Here is an 18,489-nt window from a genome sequence, read left to right on the forward strand (position 1 = left end):
ACCTATAGTATTACAATTGACAAAATGTTTTGGTTTGAATATTTGCGAGTTGGGAAGACACAATTCCCTACTTTCGTTAATATATTTGCAATAGTCACATCTACCACATTTGAAGGTATCTTTGGGTAATGAAAACATGGGTCTTTTTGGTACTTTATAGAATAATGGCTAGATACTAAATTATTCTGTAGAGACCTGTTCTTCTGAAATGTTAAGTGTGGTTTGTCATCAATAAATTTACTTATAATAGGGTCATCTTTGAGTATATACCAATGTTTATCTAATTTTTATTGAATTTTATCTGATTAGTTTTAAATTTAACAATGGGACACATTTTCGGCTGGGCAACCCCGGGATCTTCCCCCGGGAAGAGTAACAGATCACGTGGGCTATTTTTTGGCTCTGAAACGCATCTTTAAGAGATTTTTTGCTATAACCTCGTTGTAGGAAATGTATCCGTAGTGGATGTGCCTGTCTTTCAAAATCAGCCGGATCCGTACAGTTTTGATGTATCTGCATATTTTTACTTCTTGGAATACCCTTGTTGAGAAGTTCAAAAGAGAATTTCCAGCTGTAGGTTTCCTAAATAGATTGGTCTGAATGTTTCTAAGGGTATCTTTTTTGATCAAAAGGTCAAGAAATAGTAGATTATATATGTTTATATATGTTACAAGATAAGGTAATCGGCAAACTCAATTGGAAGAGCTTCTGTCCCAGACCAAAATATGAGTATATAATTAATATATCTGCACCAGAGAATGATGTGGTACAGATATATAGATAATACATCTGATGAATCTTATAAAAAGAGAGGTCACTCTCACTCCCTCAGGTACAGGTTGGCATATGACGGGGCATGTCGTTCCCATCGCTACTCCCTGCACTTGGAAGTAGTTGGAGCAGTGGAACAAAAAAAAGATTATATTGATCATGGACAGTACTCATTTACCTTAAAAATAGAGATATAATGTTCAAACTAAGTGTGTGAAGAATACCAGAATAGAGAGCCTTCACATCTGTGGAGGCCAATATAGTTTGCTCAGTGACAAGTAAATTGTCTAATATAGTTAAATGATGGATAATATCTTTGGGAAATGATGGTAAAGATTCAACATGGGGGCGGAGATAATCGTCCACCATTTTAATGGATTTGCGTGTAAGGGAATTGATACCTGAAATTATCGGTCTGCCAGGTGGTTCCTTTAAATTTTTGTGAGTTTTAGGCAAAGCATAGAACATGGGAATTACTGGAAATTTAACTTTTAAAAAAACACGTGTATTCTAGGAAATGAGATTGGTAGAGAAAGCTCTATCAATAATGGCTTCAAATTGTTTCTGAAATACAAAAATATCCGAAGTTTTGATTTTGCAATACCACTCAGCATGTTTTAAAATTTTTTAGCACATATATTGTTCCTCAAGCATGACCACTATATTTCCTCCCTTGCCTGAAGATTTGATAATAATCCCTTCACATTGCTGGAGTTGATGAAACCCATGTTGCTGGGCATTGGACAGATTAGATAATTTCATATCTGGGGTAATTTTTTCAATATCCTTGGAGACAACATCTAAGAATAATTTACCCTAGGGTTGTTGAAGATAGAATTTTGCATGACTTATTTTTATATTCCCTGAATGTAGGAGAGTGTTGGATTACTCCTTCATCTTTCAATATTGTATCCACATCATGAGGGAAGGTACCCTGGTAGTCCTGGGTGTCACCTTCAGTTTCCAATAATGTCAATGTTTTAAGAGCTCTAAAATCAGCTCTAGTGTAATTTTGAAACATTAAAGATTCTTGTGATTCTTAGGTTTGTTGTTGCCCTACGTAGAAAGACTTAAAGTTCAATTTGCATGCAAATAGCTGTAATTCTTTGATCACTTCAAAATGGTCTAGGTTTGTAGATGGACAAAAATTGTAAAACAGATAGCTCACTCTCTAAAAAGGTGATATCCGTAAAATGAATCATATCAAAGGTAGATGAGGTAGATGAAGAAGAAAAGGAAGGGATTTGTTCCTGAGTTGTGTCACGTGTGTTTAAGTAAGGCATATGATGATACCATTAGGGTTCCCTAAAGGGGTCATTAGGGGGGGGAGTCTACTATCCTAGCATTTCATGTGTCACATGTGTTTAAGTAAGGCATATGATGAAACCATTGGGGTTCCCTAAAGGGGTCTTTAGGGGGGGAGTCTACTATCCTAGCATTTCAGGGCCCCCAAAACTTTGATAGCTAGTCAGGAAATGTACAGAGGAACTAATACCCTTTAAAAGCCTGAAGGTGCTTATTGGATTTTGGGGTCCTGTACTCGGCTGGATTGCCAAAAAGTCACTCTCATGTGGTATCCCCATTGGGAGAAGTAGCATAATGTGTTTGGGGTGTAGTTCCACATATACCCATGGCATGCGTGAGAAATATCTTATTAAAATAATAACTCTGTGTAAAACAAATTGTCATTTTCCAAAGGCGTAAAACAAAAATAAAATCTTCCATGCACTCCACATGTCTCTCAGAAACTTTGGAGCGTCTTCTTTCCAAAAAGTATTTGGGAGGTGTTTGAACTGTCCTGGAATTTTATACGCAACATTAGAAGCTTATACCACACATCACCCACTCTTCTAATTAGGCTTTCATAAGAACAACTGCTGATATTGATAAAAAGGTCCTTGTCTGGGCACTTTATGTCATGGGTTGAGAATTCTTTGTTCCTATCTCACGCAATCTCCTGCCTTCTTGGATGTGTGCCTGCTGCAAATGTTCATCTCATTTGAAGGACTTTTTGAAACATTAAATGGCTCAGAGCATCAAATACAGCCAACATTTTTCAGGGGAAAAGCCTCCCCTTCTTGAGTGCTTGTGTAATCGATGCCAATGAAATTATGGCAGAATACACTAGGGAACCTGTGTTAAGGATTGATAAAAACTAACATCCCCTAAGGGAAACTACAGACAGCTGGTGTGAAAATCAAACGTCTGATGAAGAGGTCCTGCATGACCTCGAAATGTCTTAACCTTTTGCTGTGATTTGATCACTTTAATACACTTTTCTGGATGCTTATTGGTGATTCATGGTGTGCTGATGATATATGTTTTTACTTTGTGTTGATACCAGTTCCCAGCTGTCTGTTGCTTAAAGCACCCACCTGTTAGAAGCCACCCCCAGGAATATGTGCGATGGGAATATTGGATTCACTGATGTAAGGGGGACTCTGATGTTAGAGGGGGACACACTGGTGTATAAAAATTTTTATTTTAACAAATAAATATTTGTAAAATATATGATGTGGCCCTTGAATTGAAAAGCTTAGAGATCCCTAAATAACATGCTCACAGCACAGGGAACTGTGCCTAAGAATGCTTACCTACAATGGAGTCTACGATGGAGACCCTGAAGGAGGCCCTGATGAAATGGAAGAATTTGATGTTAGGGGGGACACTGGTATATAAAAATGTTTATTTTAACAAACAAAGATTTGTAAAATACATGATGTTGCCCATGAATTGAAAAGTTTAGAGATCCCTAATTAACATGCTCACAGTGCCTAAGAATGCTTATCTACAAATTGCAGTCATCTAGTGGTTCTTTCCTTTTCCACTGTTTACCAAAACTACCAAATATCAACTTTTAGGTTTGTAATAAACAACTCAATGGTGCAAAACAGTGACAAAAGCTTTATTCCAATCTGCTCCTGAGACACAGCTACTTCCACATGTCTTTGCTTTGTGCTTATGGCAAAAACCAGGGAGAGAGGATAAAGACCAAGCTAAACTAAGCTGACCAAAAGTAAATATTGTATATCAGTAGCAGGGTGGTTTAGTTTGCATGGAGTGTTCTTAAAGCACCAAACGGAGCAGATCAAAGTGGCACTGCTATGTTTACATGCTTGGAGAAAGCAATGATCCTTTAAAGTAAAGTGGGGATCAAAAGTTTGGGCACCCCAGCTAAAAATTTGTATTAATGTGCATAAAGAAGGCAAGGAAAGATGGAAAAATCTCCAAAAGGCATCAAATTACAGATTAGACATTCTTATAATATGTCAACAAAAGTTAGATTTCATTTCCATCATTTACACTTTCAAAATAACAGAAAACAAAAAAATGGCGTCTGCAAAAGTTTGGGCCCCCTGCAGAATTTATAGCATGCACTGCCCCCTTTGCAAAGCTGAGACCTGCCAGTGTCATGGATTGTTCTCAATCATCGTCTGGGAAGACCAGGTGATGTCAATCTCAAAGGTTTTAAATGCCCAGACTCATCTGACCTTGCCCCAACAATTAGCACCATGGGTTCTTCTAAGCAGTTGTCTAGAAAACTGAAACTGAAAATAGTTGACGCTCACAAAGCTGGAGAAGGCTATAAGAAGATAGCAAAGCGTTTTCAGATGTCGATATCCTCTGTTCGGAATGTAATTAAGAAATGGCAGTCATCAGGAACAGTGGAAGTTAAAGCAAGATCTGGAAGACCAAGAAAAATATCAGACAGAACAGCTCACAGGATTGTGAGAAAAACAATTCAAAACCCACGTTTGACTGCACGATCCCTCTAGAAAGATCTGGCAGACACTGGAGTTGTGGTACACTATTCCACTATAAAGAGATACTTGTACAAATATGGTCTTCATGGAAGAGTCATCAGAAGAAAACCTCTTCTACGTCCTCATCACAAAAATCATCGTTTGAACTTTGCAAATGAACATATAGACAAGCCTGATGCATTTTGGAAACAAGTTCTGTGGACCGATGAGGTTAAAATTTAACTTTTTGGCCGGAATGAGCAAAGGTACGTTTGGAGAAGAAGGGGCACAGAATTTAATGAAAAGAACCTCTGTCCAACTGTTAAGCATGGGGTTGGATCAATCATGCTTTGGGGTTGTGTTGCAGCCAGTGCACAGGGAACATCTCACGAGTAGAAGGAAAAATGGATTCAATAAAATTTCAGCAAATTTTGGATGGTAACTTGATGCCATCTGTGAAAAAGCTGAAGTTAAAGAGAGGATGGCTTCTACAAATGGATAATGATCCTAAACACACCTCAAAATCCACGGGGGATTACATCAAGAGGCGTAAACTGAAGGTTTTGCCATGGCCTTCACAATCTCCTGACCTCAACATAATTGAAAATCTATGGATAGACCTTAAAAGAGCAGTGCGTGACAGACAGCCCAGAAATCTCAAAGAACTGGAAGACTTTTGTAAGGAAGAATGGGTAAAGATACCTCAAACAAGAATTGAAAGACTCTTGGCTGGCTACAAAAAGCGTTTACAAGCTGTGATACTTGCCAAAGGGGGCTGTACAAGATATTAACTCTGCAGGGTGCCCAAACTTTTGCAGACACCATTTTTTTGTTTTCTGTTATTTTGAAAGTGTAAATGATGGAAATAAAATCTAACTTTTGTTGACATATTATAAGAATGTCTAATCTGTAATTTGATGCCTTTTGGAGATTTTTCCATCTTTCCTTGGCTTCTTTATGCACATTAATACAAATTTTTAGCTGGGGTGCCCAAACTTTCGATCCCCACTGTATGTGCTGTAGTTTCTGACCTGTGTTCTGGCATATGTTGCTTGCTAGAAAAGGTTAATAGGCATATACAGGTATAAACAAGTATTATATCTGTGCAGAGTGCCAATAATTGTGTGTAATTTGTACGTGTAAACAAGTAAGTTTTAAAGTGACCCTGTCAGGAAAATAAAATTGGCCAAAAAGCTAACCGTGCAAAAAATAAATACTTATCTATCCTATTGTCTGTTCCTCCAAATGTCACATTGTTAAAAAGATATCTATCTCTGAAGACTGATCAGAAAACTATATTTTTGGGAGTGTTGATTTCCTGGTCAACTATGGTTGGTGATACCTTCTGTCAAACCCTATGCCATTACAGTGTCCTTTAGTGACATGGAGGTCAGAGGGAGGAACCATTGAGGGCAGCACGGGACCAAGCAAAGAAAATAATACCCCTAATGAAATCGCTGGCCCAAAATGTTGCAGAATTTCACTTGTTAGTGAGAGATCAGTAAGATAGCCACATCTTGATGGTCCAGCTAGTGAGGGAGTGACTTTGTAACAAAAGGTAAGTGGTCTGGTAGCAATCCAGTTACTGGCCAGTTGGATATCTCATTTGACATGGCCCATGACTCTCACTTTAAAAACAACTGTTAACAGTTAAACCTGCTAGCAATTTGCTTCTCAGCCCACATTAGGATTAGCATTTGTGTGCAGCGTTTGAGTGCAGCATCCTCAGACATTAGCTACTTAACCCAGTCGATGCAGGGGTTGTATGCCTGTAGCCATGTCATACCCAGGATAACAGGGTACAGAGGTTATGAAATGGCATCAAGGCACAACAGTTCCTTGTGGTCAAAAAAGGAAGTTAAGAGTGGCAATGGAATGGTATCTTGCATAACAGTTCTGGACTTGATGCTGGACCTGTCAGCCAGATATACAGAAAATTCTTGAGCCTTGGGTTGTAAGGGGATCTGGTGTTGGGATTGAGAAAAGAACCAGAAACGACCTCTCCTGCGCTCTATGACCCAGAAGGGTGGATGGATGGAACCAGAACTTGAAAAATTCGACCACCAATGCCTATAGGGTTGTGCAGCTCTAAACAAGGCTGGCGAAACCCGACCAGTACTGCAAAGTGAAACAAAAAGAAAGTGTACCAACCTTGCGCATTACCTCAGTAAACCATAATTTTATTAAATTCAGAATGATACTCATAAACAACAGAGCTCTGATGAACAAGGGATGCCCTTCGAAACGCATCAGCCGTACTCTGAGTGTCTACCCCTACAATGTGACTCGCACAGGCTTCACATTTCTAAAGTTCCTTTGAGGACTTACATGCTTGATTTACTTCATTGTTTGTGAGTATCATTCTGAATTTATTAACATTATGGTTTACTAAGGTAATGCGCAAGCTTGGTGCACTTTCTTTGTTGTTTCACTTTGCAGTTGGGATTGAGAAAGACAGATCAATAAAACAGAAGCAGGCTCCACAGTCAATTGCGGACACTGGAATGACCCTTCCCGGAAGCTGAAACAAGTTGGGAAGATTTAATTGAGTGGAGCCAGTCAGTACAGGAGGCTTTTTAACAGAGAAGAGGGGCAGGCACTTAAGTAGCTTTGCTGGGCAGTTGTGCACGTAGTGGCCTGCTTCTCCACAATAGAGGTACTGGTTGTTCTGCCGACGACGTTCCTCAGGTGTGAGTGAAGTGTGAAGGAGACCCAGGTGTATGGGTTAAGGCTCGTCAGAAGCAGGTGGAACAGAGCCAGAAGGAGCAGGGCTGACTGGCGGTGGCACCTCAGGCAGCATCCGCACAGGGCGGACTTGGCCAGTGGATCTCTCTAGCTGACGTTCTCTGATCTACTGGTCAATCTGAATAGATAAACCAAAGAACTTTGTACCCCCACTCTTGCGAGTTTATTTTTCAGGGATTCAGAGAGACCCAGGCAAAACTGATAACGTAAGGCAGAATCATTCCAGCTAGTATTGGAACTCCAGCATCTGAATTCAGTCACATAGTCCTCGATCACTCTGCAGCCTTTTCGGAAGGAATGGAGAGCTGCCTCTGCAGAAGCAGAACACTGAGAATCGTCATACAGCTGAGCCAAGGTATCAAAGGAGATTTTAAGAATTGATAACGTGGCATCCTCTTTTCTCCAGGAGATGATGCGCCCATGCTTGTGGCTCCCCTTGCAGCAGAGAGATGACAAATCCCACCGTGGTTGCTTCCAGAAAGAAAGTGTGGGGCTGCAGCACAAAAGCAATTTACATGCATTGTGGAACATATAATGGTCACCTGAAAATCTCACAGGAGTGGGAACTCTCAGCTCTGGAAGAAGAATCATCACTGTAGAAGCAGCAGGATCAGTCACCTGAGCTGTTGCAAGACCAAGGCACCATGGTGGACCAAGGTAGTTGAAGTTACAGCGCTCACTGGCGTAAACAGGGTCTGGATGTGACTCTTGAGCTGAGTACACCTCTCTTGCAGGCTTTTAACAGCTTGACTTAATGCTGCAATGTGCAGGCAAATCTCGTCCAGAGGAAAAGCCACTCTCTCAGGCTCTGACATGGTCATTTGGTACTGTAACATATGTGGTGGTGGTGGAGCCTGACGTGCAGAGGTAGGCTTCTCTTACACCTTTGGCACAGAAGCCCTAGTAAGGTAACAGGGAGCACCAGAGCACAGAGTGACACGAGTGCCTTACAGACCTTCCGCTGGCAGATGCTGATGAGCTTGGCTGTGTATCCATAGACCACAGGGATGGCAGACTGGATGCTCACTGGCATGTGGACAGGAGCGAGATTCAGGCACAGATCAGAAGGCTCAGGCACAGAGGGAAAGTCCATAGGCAGAGTCAGGCAATCTAGGTCAGCAACTAGCAGGCACATCAGGTACAGACAGCGGGGAGAAGAGTAGTTAGGAGTTAGGAAAGGGTTGGTAACAGCAAGCAGATGAGCAGAAGAAGCAGGCAGAGCTCTAATCCAGAAACAAGCCAGGGGTCAATGCAATGACCTATGGCAATAGTGCAGTTTAAATAGTCTGCCCACCTGTACACTCGTACATGCACCTGCACATTGGCCACGAACAGAGCTTTTTTTTCTTCTGCACCTGTGTACATGTGTGCGCTCTTCCTGAAGAAAACACTCACAATGATAATGGGGAAGTAACCCTTACAGAATGACCTTAGGGTCCATATGTATCAGTCCATTATCTGTGGCTAGTGGCAGAGCTAAGGATTGCATCTTCTGGCCATCAGTTACATGTGAACTTACAGAAAAGTACTATGGAGTTCTTTAACTGTGACCTTTAAAAAAAGAAGAAAGGAAAAAAGGCATGGAGTTTCCTCAAGATTCAAACTAGACCCTGATCTAGGCATGCAGCTTGGGTGGTCAAGAAAGAGAGGGCAGCAAGCATGCCCCACCCTTCCAGTGCCAGAGTAGGCTATATGCCTTTCAACAATAGGTGGTACCTTGCAATTGAGATGGGGGAAGGGGGGCAGCAAAGCCACCTTTTTTCAAGGCACCTTGTCCCAATGTTAAGGGACAAGAGCTTCTTTCTCACATTATGTCCCCCATAAGGAATGTGTTTTTTGAGAGGGGCTCTTATCTTAATCTGGAAACACTTCACAATACGGGAGCCAACAGATATTCACCTCCTCCCAAGAAGAATGAGTTCTACGTTAGTATTCCATATTACTCATATTCCCACAAAAAAAGTCAAATGTAAATAAACACACACCAAAAATCTATTATCAGATTTGATGCCTTCCACCTGATGATGTTTCTCCACCATCACAACAACCTGCCACCGGTGTGCATGCCCTCTCAGGGTTTGCAGTGAACTATGCAGGTTCACGATTCGCTATCTTAACAGCTGGATCTGGCCTGTTTTCCCATGCAAACCCTTGGCTATCTATCACTTACTCCTCCAACAGTTGTCACTTTTCTCTTCCCTGGGACAGTATGGGTTGGGAGCAGGTCCAATACATATCGTGGCCTGCCTCGCCACAGGCTATCCCCACTTCAGTCAATCCTGAATACGGCAGCCAGACTCATTCACCTTCCCAATTGCTCTGTTTCCGCCACCCCCCTCTGCCAATCCCTCCACTGGCTTCCGATTGTGCAATGGATCAAATTCAAAATCCTAACACTGACGTACAAAGCTGTCCACCATACTGCCCCAAATTACATCACCGACCTAATACCACCCAACACGCACACTCCGCTCCTCACAAGACCTCCTTCTCTCTAGTTCCCTGGTCTCCTCCTCCCATGCCCACCTCCAGGATTTCTCCAGGGTGTCACCCATCCTCTGGAACTCCCTGCCCCAACCCATCAGACTATCACCTACTCTCCTCTCCTTTAGACGTACCCTGAAAACCCACCTCTTCAGGGAAGCCTACCCCACCCCCTGCTAATTTTCTGACCTCCTCCACTCTTCCTACCACTCCATACCCCACAGCTATCGCCTCCTGTACCATTATCCCCTCCCTCCTAGATTGTAAGCACGAAAGAGCAGGGCCCTCGAACCCCTTGTGCATCGCATTGTATTGTTATTGTACTGTCACATGTTCTGTCTCCCGTTGTAATGTACAGCGCTGAGCGAACTATTGGCGCTTCATAAATACTGTATAATAATAATATCGTGTGTACTCTCCAGCTCTCCAGGAAATGAATTTCCAAAGGGAAGCCAAGGAGACCAGGACAGAGGTGACCTAAAGATGGTGCAGCCCTCCTTAGACAGGGAAATCAACCACTAAAAAAGAGTAGACAGGTGGCACACACACCTAGTGCATTATCCAAGATTTATTGAAAGATGTAAAAGACAAAAACATACTCACAGACGAAGCATGTATAAAAAGCTTTTGCATAATGGAGATGGCCACAACAGCGGGCAAGGTGTTCCAACTGTCAGTGCGGTCAGGAGGCATTTCGGGGACAAGTCCCTTTCCTCAGAGCTGCTCAATGCATCCTCACTTACAGTGCAAGAATGCTGGTCCTGCATTGCACATGATAACATGTGCAACCACCAACTGTAGCACCAAAGAGAGAAGAGACCTGCAGGTGCGAGGGATAAGGGAAGTAAAAACTGTATTTAAATGTACCCTAACACAGCATTTACTGTGCAAGCTAGTGTCTCAGTCATTCTTTATTTTTTAACTTTGTTTGACATGTCACATAGGACGGCCTGGAGACTTAGCACAGAGACTTTCTGCTAGAGCACCTAGAAAACAATTGTTCCTGGTACAGGATATATTGATATATTTTCTATGTGTTCTAGCAGGGATCTGCATTTTTCTTGTACAGGAAAACATAGGTCACCACTTTAACCCTTGGGGGTGGTGGTAGATTTAACATGACACAACAGTATTTAGAAAAATAAACTCTATTGAATCATATATTATATACTCAAAATACCTTCAAGGACTTTCTATTACTCTCAGGCTCTTCCAATTCTCTAGATTACTCTTTTTTTGCTGATGTTAGAGGAAGTCTATGTTCCTTCTCCAAGGTCCCACTGTATTTAACAATGTAGGCACCGTCTCTTTCTAGCTGAAGAGATGGACTATTGGTGGGGCAATAGTTTGACTATGTGAGGGGCAAAAAAAGGGGTTGGAGCACTCATGTAGGATGTTACAAGTAGGCAGAAAAAACAGTAAGACACAATTTCATAAAAAATAGATTACAGGGGCATTGAGTAGTGGATGTGTATGGATTAGTTTCGGAGAAGAGGGATATTGATTATTGTCACTTTAATTTTTCCACAGAGTTCAACTTCAATGGCTAAGTTCATCTTTAGACATGTTACACCTGTTTTTAGGATGTAAAATGTAACATGTTCCAGCGCCCCCCTCAATGCCTTCCCCATAGCAGCAAGCAGGGGTTCTTCCCCCCACAGCTGATGCCACATAAAAAAATTGGTGTGGCTTAGGGGATAAGTCCCTTCTGGCACAGAGCAGACAGATGTGTAGTTCTCAGTGGACTATGAATGCGCTGATCTGCGTGTTTGTAGTCCATTCACTTTTCCTCCAGCTTTTGAGCTGAAAGCCCATACAGAGGTATGGGCAGAAAGCTGAGGGGAGAGTGTACAAAATCCTGACATTGCACCTGTGAATCAATGATTGCGGGTGCAGTGCTTTGCAGGCTCCTGTAGGAAAAAAATTATAAATGCTAACTTTTTTCTGCAAAATATTTTAATTTATCATTTTATCCTTAAAATGTTACTAAACCCAGGACCCTGCATTCACTATATGAGGTCTCCCACAGTAAAGTACACAGAACATGGAAATTTAATTATTTTAGTAAATATAAACTGCTAAATACCTTTTCTCATCAGCAGTTAGAGCAGTCTTGTGACTTTTATCAGTGTCCAGCAGAGCACTGGATAAAGCTTGTAGGAGGAGGATTACCCTTTAGGTTCTACAGTAAGTATAACAAGCATGCTTTACTGCATATGCATACTGATTTTACTGTTATGGGTTTAATAACACTTTAAGGAATATGTTACCCAACATTCCTATATTCCTGATATGATTCCTGATATGTGCCTGCTGTACCATGTGCTTATATGAAAAAGTATTCTGTTTTATTTGTATTGGTCAGTTTTCTGACTGTGCTGGGAACTTAGCCTGTTCTTCAATTATTAGACTTGTGCTGACAAGCCCCCCTTCCATGCACAGTCATTCACTGGGAAGACCAGTGTCCTGCTGTTTCTCCTCCTCTAGCTCTGAGAGCACCTTATACAGCTGAGAACAGAGGGCGTGATCACTTATAAAATAAAGAGTAAAAAAAAGTATTTACAATGTTTTTCTATATGTATAAACCAGGGCTTGAAAAAGCTGCTCGCCCGCTCGCCAAATGCGAGGAGAAATTCCTCTGTGGTGAGCGGCAAGCAGCGAGCACAGATGAAGCATGGAACGACTGCACCTGCTCCAAGCCTCATTGTGAAGCCGAGTTCCGGTTTACAACTTCCGGTTTCCGGCTTCTGCGTTACCGCCGCTGAGGGGACAAGTGCAGGAGAGGTCCGCTCTCCTCCGCTGAGAGGAGACACCCTCTCCACCGCCATTGGGGGACTCGGAGGGACTAGGAGTAAGTACTGTATACATGACATACTGTATCACTATAATTGAGTACAGGGGAGCTGGGATATACATTACTGTATACATGTCATATCACTATAACGGAGTACAGGGGAGGGGGATATACAGTGGGGATCGAAAGTTTGGGCACCCCAGCTAAAAATTTGTATTAATGTGCATAAAGAAGCCAAGGAAAGATGGAAAAATCTCCAAAAGGCATCAAATTACAGATTAGACATTCTTATAATATGTCAACAAAAGTTAGATTTTTTTTCCATCATTTACACTTTCAAAATAACAGAAAACAAAAAAATGGTGTCTGCAAAAGTTTGGGCACCCTGCAGAGTTAATATCTTGTACAGCCCCTTTGGCAAGTATCACAGCTTGTAAACGCTTTTTGTAGCCAGCCAAGAGTCTTTCAATTCTTGTTTGAGGTATCTTTGCCCATTCTTCCTTACAAAAGTCTTCCAGTTCTTTGAGATTTCTGGGCTGTCTGTCACGCACTGCTCTTTTAAGGTCTATTCATAGATTTTCAATTATGTTGAGGTCAGGAGATTGTGAAGGCCATGGCAAAACCTTCAGTTTACGCCTCTTGATGTAATCCCCCGTGGATTTTGAGGTGTGTTTAGGATCATTATCCATTTGTAGAAGCCATCCTCTCTTTAACTTCAGCTTTTTCACAGATGGCATCAAGTTACCATCCAAAATTTGCTGAAATTTTATTGAATCCATTTTTACTTCTACTCGTGAGATGTTCCCTGTGCCACTGGCTGCAACACAACCCCAAAGCATGATTGATCCAACCCCATGCTTAACAGTTGGACAGAGGTTCTTTTCATTAAATTCTGTGCCCCTTCTTCTCCAAACGTACCTTTGCTCATTTCGGCCAAAAAGTTAAATTTTAACCTCATCGGTCCACAGAACTTGTTTCCAAAATGCATCAGGCTTGTCTATATGTTCATTTGCAAAGTTCAAACGATGATTTTTGTGGTGAGGACGTAGAAGAGGTTTTCTTCTGATGACTCTTCCATGAAGACCATATTTGTACAAGTATCTCTTTATAGTGGAATAGTGTACCACAACTCCAGTGTCTGCCAGATCTTTCTAGAGGGATCGTGCAGTCAAACGTGGGTTTTGAATTGTTTTTCTCACAATCCTGTGAGCTGTTCTGTCTGATATTTTTCTTGGTCTTCCAGATCTTGCTTTAACTTCCACTGTTCCTGATGACTGCCATTTCTCCAGCTTTGTGAGTGTCAACTATTTTCAGTTTCAGTTTTCTAGACAACTGCTTAGAAGAACCCATGGTGCTGATTGTTGGGGCAAGGTCAGATGAGTCTGGGCATTTAAAAACTTTGAGATTGACATCACCTGGTCTTCCCAGACGATTATTGAGAACAATCCATGACACTGGCAGGTCTCAGCTTTGCAAAGGGGGCAGTGCATGCTATAAATTCTGCAGGGGGCCCAAACTTTTGCAGACGCCATTTTTTTGTTTTCTGTTATTTTGAAAGTGTAAATGATGGAAATGAAATCTAACTTTTGTTGACATATTATAAGAATGTCTAATCTGTAATTTGATGCCTTTTGGAGATTTTTCCATCTTTCCTTGGCTTCTTTATGCACATTAATACAAATTTTTAGCTGGGGTGCCCAAACTTTTGATCCCCACTGTACATTACTGTGTACGTGTCATATCACTATAATGCAGTACAGGGGAGGGGGATATACATTACTGTCTACATGTCATATCACTATAATGGAGTACAGGGGAGCTGGGATATACATTACTGTCTACATGTCATATCACTATAATGAAGTACAGGGGAGCTGGGATATACATTACTGTATACATGTCATATCACTATAACGGAGTACAGGGGAGCTGGGATATACATTACTGTGTACATGTCATATCACTATAACGGAGTACAGGGGAGCTGGGATATACATTACTGTGTACATGTCATATCACTATAATGGAGTACAGGGGAGCTGGGATATACATCACTGTATACATGTCATCACTATAATGGAGTACAGGGGAGCTGGGATATACATTACTGTATACATGTCTTAACACTATAATGGAGTACAGGGGAGCTGGGATATACATTACTGTATACATGTCTTAACACTATAATGGAGTACAGGGGAGCTGGGATATACATTACTGTATACATGTCATATCACTATAATGGAGTACAGGGGAGCTGGGATATACATTACTGTGTACATGTCATATCACTATAATGGAGTACAGGGGAGCTGGGTACTTTAAATGTGAACTTAGCCTTTAAAGCATTTGTCAAACACAAGCCCAGTCTTCTCCACACCCACCTTGTCTCAGCAGTCAGTAGCGCAGAGGTAGACAGAACTCCTTCAGCAGATCCAGCGTCACTCCTTGCAGCTGCAGAAAGGCTCATCTCTGCCACACACACACCCCCCCCCATCTCAGCAATAGGCAGCAGAGAGGAGGACTGAAATCCTACTACAGATTCTGCGCCTCTCCGTGCAGCAGCAGCACTCCCTTTTCTCCACCTCCCCTGGTCTTACCATTAAGCAGAGCCCAGCAGCTGACTCCAGCCCTCCTCTGGTCCTCCTCCAGACCCTGCACTTTCTTCTTCCCAGCCCCTCCCCCAGCTTCTTCCTGGCAGCAGCACAAGGCAAGGGGGGGGGTAGTTCACTGTGATGTAAGGGAAGGTGGGGGACTCTTGACTTCTGATGTAGGGGGTATGCTCTAGACATCTGCTTATAATTATTACATTATTACAGTTCTATGCCAGTTGAAACAGAGGGTCACACACCTCTGGTATCATCCACAAAAATGCTCAGACAAAACACCACAGCAGAACCATGGTCTGTGCAAACCCTCCTTTTCTGACTTGCATCATCTGCTACAGGAGTGTGAGTGGGCTTCATCCCGGTCTGCACCTGGCCGTCCCAGCTTAAAGTGTTACTAAACCCAGGACCCTGCATTCACTATATCTGATCTCCCACAGTACACACAGCATGGAAATGCAATTATTTTAGTAAATATAAACTGCTTGTGACTTCTATCAGTGTTCAGCAGAGCATATGTTAAAGCTTGTAGGAGGAGTTTTATTTCTGCTCTAGGAGGATGCAAAACCCCTGACCTCTGTCTGGACAGTGCTGATTGGCCCTGTGCTCATCACAAAAAAAAAAAAAACCTCTCCAGCAATACACACCAAACTGAGCATATGCAGAATGGCTACTAGTTCAGTCTGTCTTATCAGGAAATAAGACATGGACATTTGAACAAGAGGAGGAGAAGAGAGGTCAGGATCAAACATCCTTTTTACACAATGCAGAGGATTAACCCCTTAGGTTCCTCAGTGAGTATAACAAGCATGCTTTACTGCATATACAGGCTGAATTTACTGTTGTGGGTTTAGTAACACTTTAACCACTTGCCCTCCTAAAGATTTACTCCCCTTCCTGACCAGGCCATTTTTTGCTTTATGGCGTTGCATTACTTTAGCTGATAATTGCGCTGTCATGCAATGCTGCACCCAAATTAAATTTACATCCTTTTTTTCCCCACAATTTGAGATTTCTTTTGGAGGTATTTGATCGCCTGTGCGTTTTTATTTTTTTTTGCACTATAAAAAAAGTCAGACAATTGTGAGAAAAAAAATATTTTTGACTTTTTGCTATTAAACATGTCCAGTAAAAAAATTCAAAAAATCAAATTTCATCATAAACGTGGGCCAAAATGTATTCTTCTACATGTATTTGCTGAAAAAAATCCCAATACATGTAAATTAACTGTTTATACGTGAAAGTTATAGCATTTACAAATGGCGGTTGTCACGGAGTGCCCTTGCCTCCACCACCCCCCTTGTGCCTGCTGTCCCCTCCGTGTCACCTCACCCTCCGTCTCCCTCCCTTGTCAGGTCCTCGCATCCTGCCACAGCCTTTGAAGACAGGCTGTGCAGGGTGAGAGGTGTCACCTCGTCCTCCTTCCACCCCTTGTCAGGTCCTCTCATCCTGCTGCAGCCTTTGAAGACAGGCTGCGCATGATGGGAGGAAAGTGACCCCTGTGGCGGGAATCACATCTCTCCCAGCCATATAGCCAGAAGTGGGATGACCCCCTGCCAGGGGACTCTGGCGCAGTGCCACTGACCTGTCTCCGCACGCCCCCCTGGTGGGCGCAGCGCGGGCACGAGGCTTCCCGCGCTCTGTGCCCGGCGGAGACAAAGGCCGCGCTCCCTGAGTGCGGCCCGAGTGAGGAGGGCGTGCCTCGTTGCCCCGGCAACCCAACCCTGGGCCGGCCACATCCTGCATCCTGCACCGGCTTAAGAAGGCCGGCGCGGGACCCAGTTTGTGTGTTTGTCCCCCGCTCGGGACAGGGTGCTGTGTGGGGTCTGAACTGAGGCCAGACCCCAAAGCCAAGACCCTGCTGAGTCCCTGCAAGCCTGCTGTTTCCCTGACAAGCTGACCGCTGCGTTGGTCCCCTGCACGAGATAGAGAGAACAGCTGTTGGGAGGTCTGAGCTGAGGTCAGACCCCACAGCCAAGACCCCGCTGAGTCCCCGTAAGCCTGCTGTTGTCCCTGGAAAGCTGATTCCTTATGAGCCTGCTGTTGTCCCTGGAAAGCTGAACCCTGTCTGCTGACCACTTTGTCCCTGGAAAGCTGTGTGAGGTCTGAGCTGAGGTCAGACCCCACAGCCAAGACCCCGCTGAGTCCCCTTGAGCCTGCTTTTGTCCCTGGAAAGCTGAGTTCCCGTGAGCCTGCTGTTGTCCCTGGAAAGCTGAACCCTGTCTGCTGACCGCTTTGTCCCTGGAAAGCTGTGTGAGGTCTGAGCTGAGGTCAGACCCCACAGCCAAGACCCCGCTGAGTCCCCGTGAGCCTGCTGTTGTCCCTGGAAAGCTGAGTCCCTGTGAGCCTGCTGTTGTCCCTGAAAAGCTGAACCCTTTCTGCTGACTGCCTTGTCCCTGGAAAGCTGTGTGAGGTCTGAGCTGAGGTCAGACCCCACAGCCAAGATCCCGCTGAGTCCCCGTGAGCCTGCTGTTGTCCCTGGAAAGCTGAACCCTGTCTGCTGACCGCTTTGTCCCTGGAAAGCTGTGTAAGGTCTGAGCTGAGGTCAGACCCCACAGCCAAGACCCCGCTGAGTCCCCGTGAGCCTGCTGTTGTCCCTGGAAATCTGAGCCCCTGTGAGCCTGCTGTTGTCCCTGGAAAGCTGTGTGAGGTCTGAGCTGAGGTCAGACCCCACAGCCAAGACCCTGCTGAGTCCCCATGAGCCTGCTGTTGTCCCTGGAAAGCTGCCCCCTGTCTGCTGATCGAGTGTCCCTGGAAGCTGCCTGCTGCTGAGTGTCTGCAAGCCGCCTACCATGAGTGCCCCTACAAGCCGCCTGCTGCTGAGTGTCTGCAAGTCGCCTATCGTGAGTGTCCCTACAAGCTGCCTGCTGCTGAGTGTCTGCAAGCCGCCTATCGTGAGTGTCCCTACAAGCCACATGTTGCGGAGTGCCCTGAACTGCCCCTATTGTGTGCCCAGATTACCCTTGCCTGAACTGCCCCTATTGTGCGCCCAGATTACCCTTACCTGAACTGCCCAATTGAGGGCCCGGATTATTGCTACCTGCACTGCCCCATTGAGTGCCCGGATCAGTGCTGCCTGAACTACCCCTATTGTGTGCCAGGATTTCCCCCCCCGAGTGCACGGGCCATCGCTACCTAGATTGCCCTATCATGGGCCGGATTACAATTATTTTGGGCTCCTCCCCTCTCTTCCCCTTTTTGGGTACCTGGATGCTACCTTCCTTCCCTGATTGAGTGCCTTCCATAGTTCAATAAAGCTTTGTGTGTTTACCATCTTCTTGGTGTGTTCTGTTCTGCCTACGCTTCCGTCACAGCGGTATAGATACTGGAATTTTTTTTTCTACTA

Source organism: Staurois parvus, unplaced genomic scaffold (assembly GCF_062004578.1).
Source record: "Staurois parvus isolate SC_StPar_1 unplaced genomic scaffold, SC_StPar_1.0 ptg000657l, whole genome shotgun sequence".
Lineage (NCBI taxonomy): Eukaryota > Metazoa > Chordata > Amphibia > Anura > Ranidae > Staurois > Staurois parvus.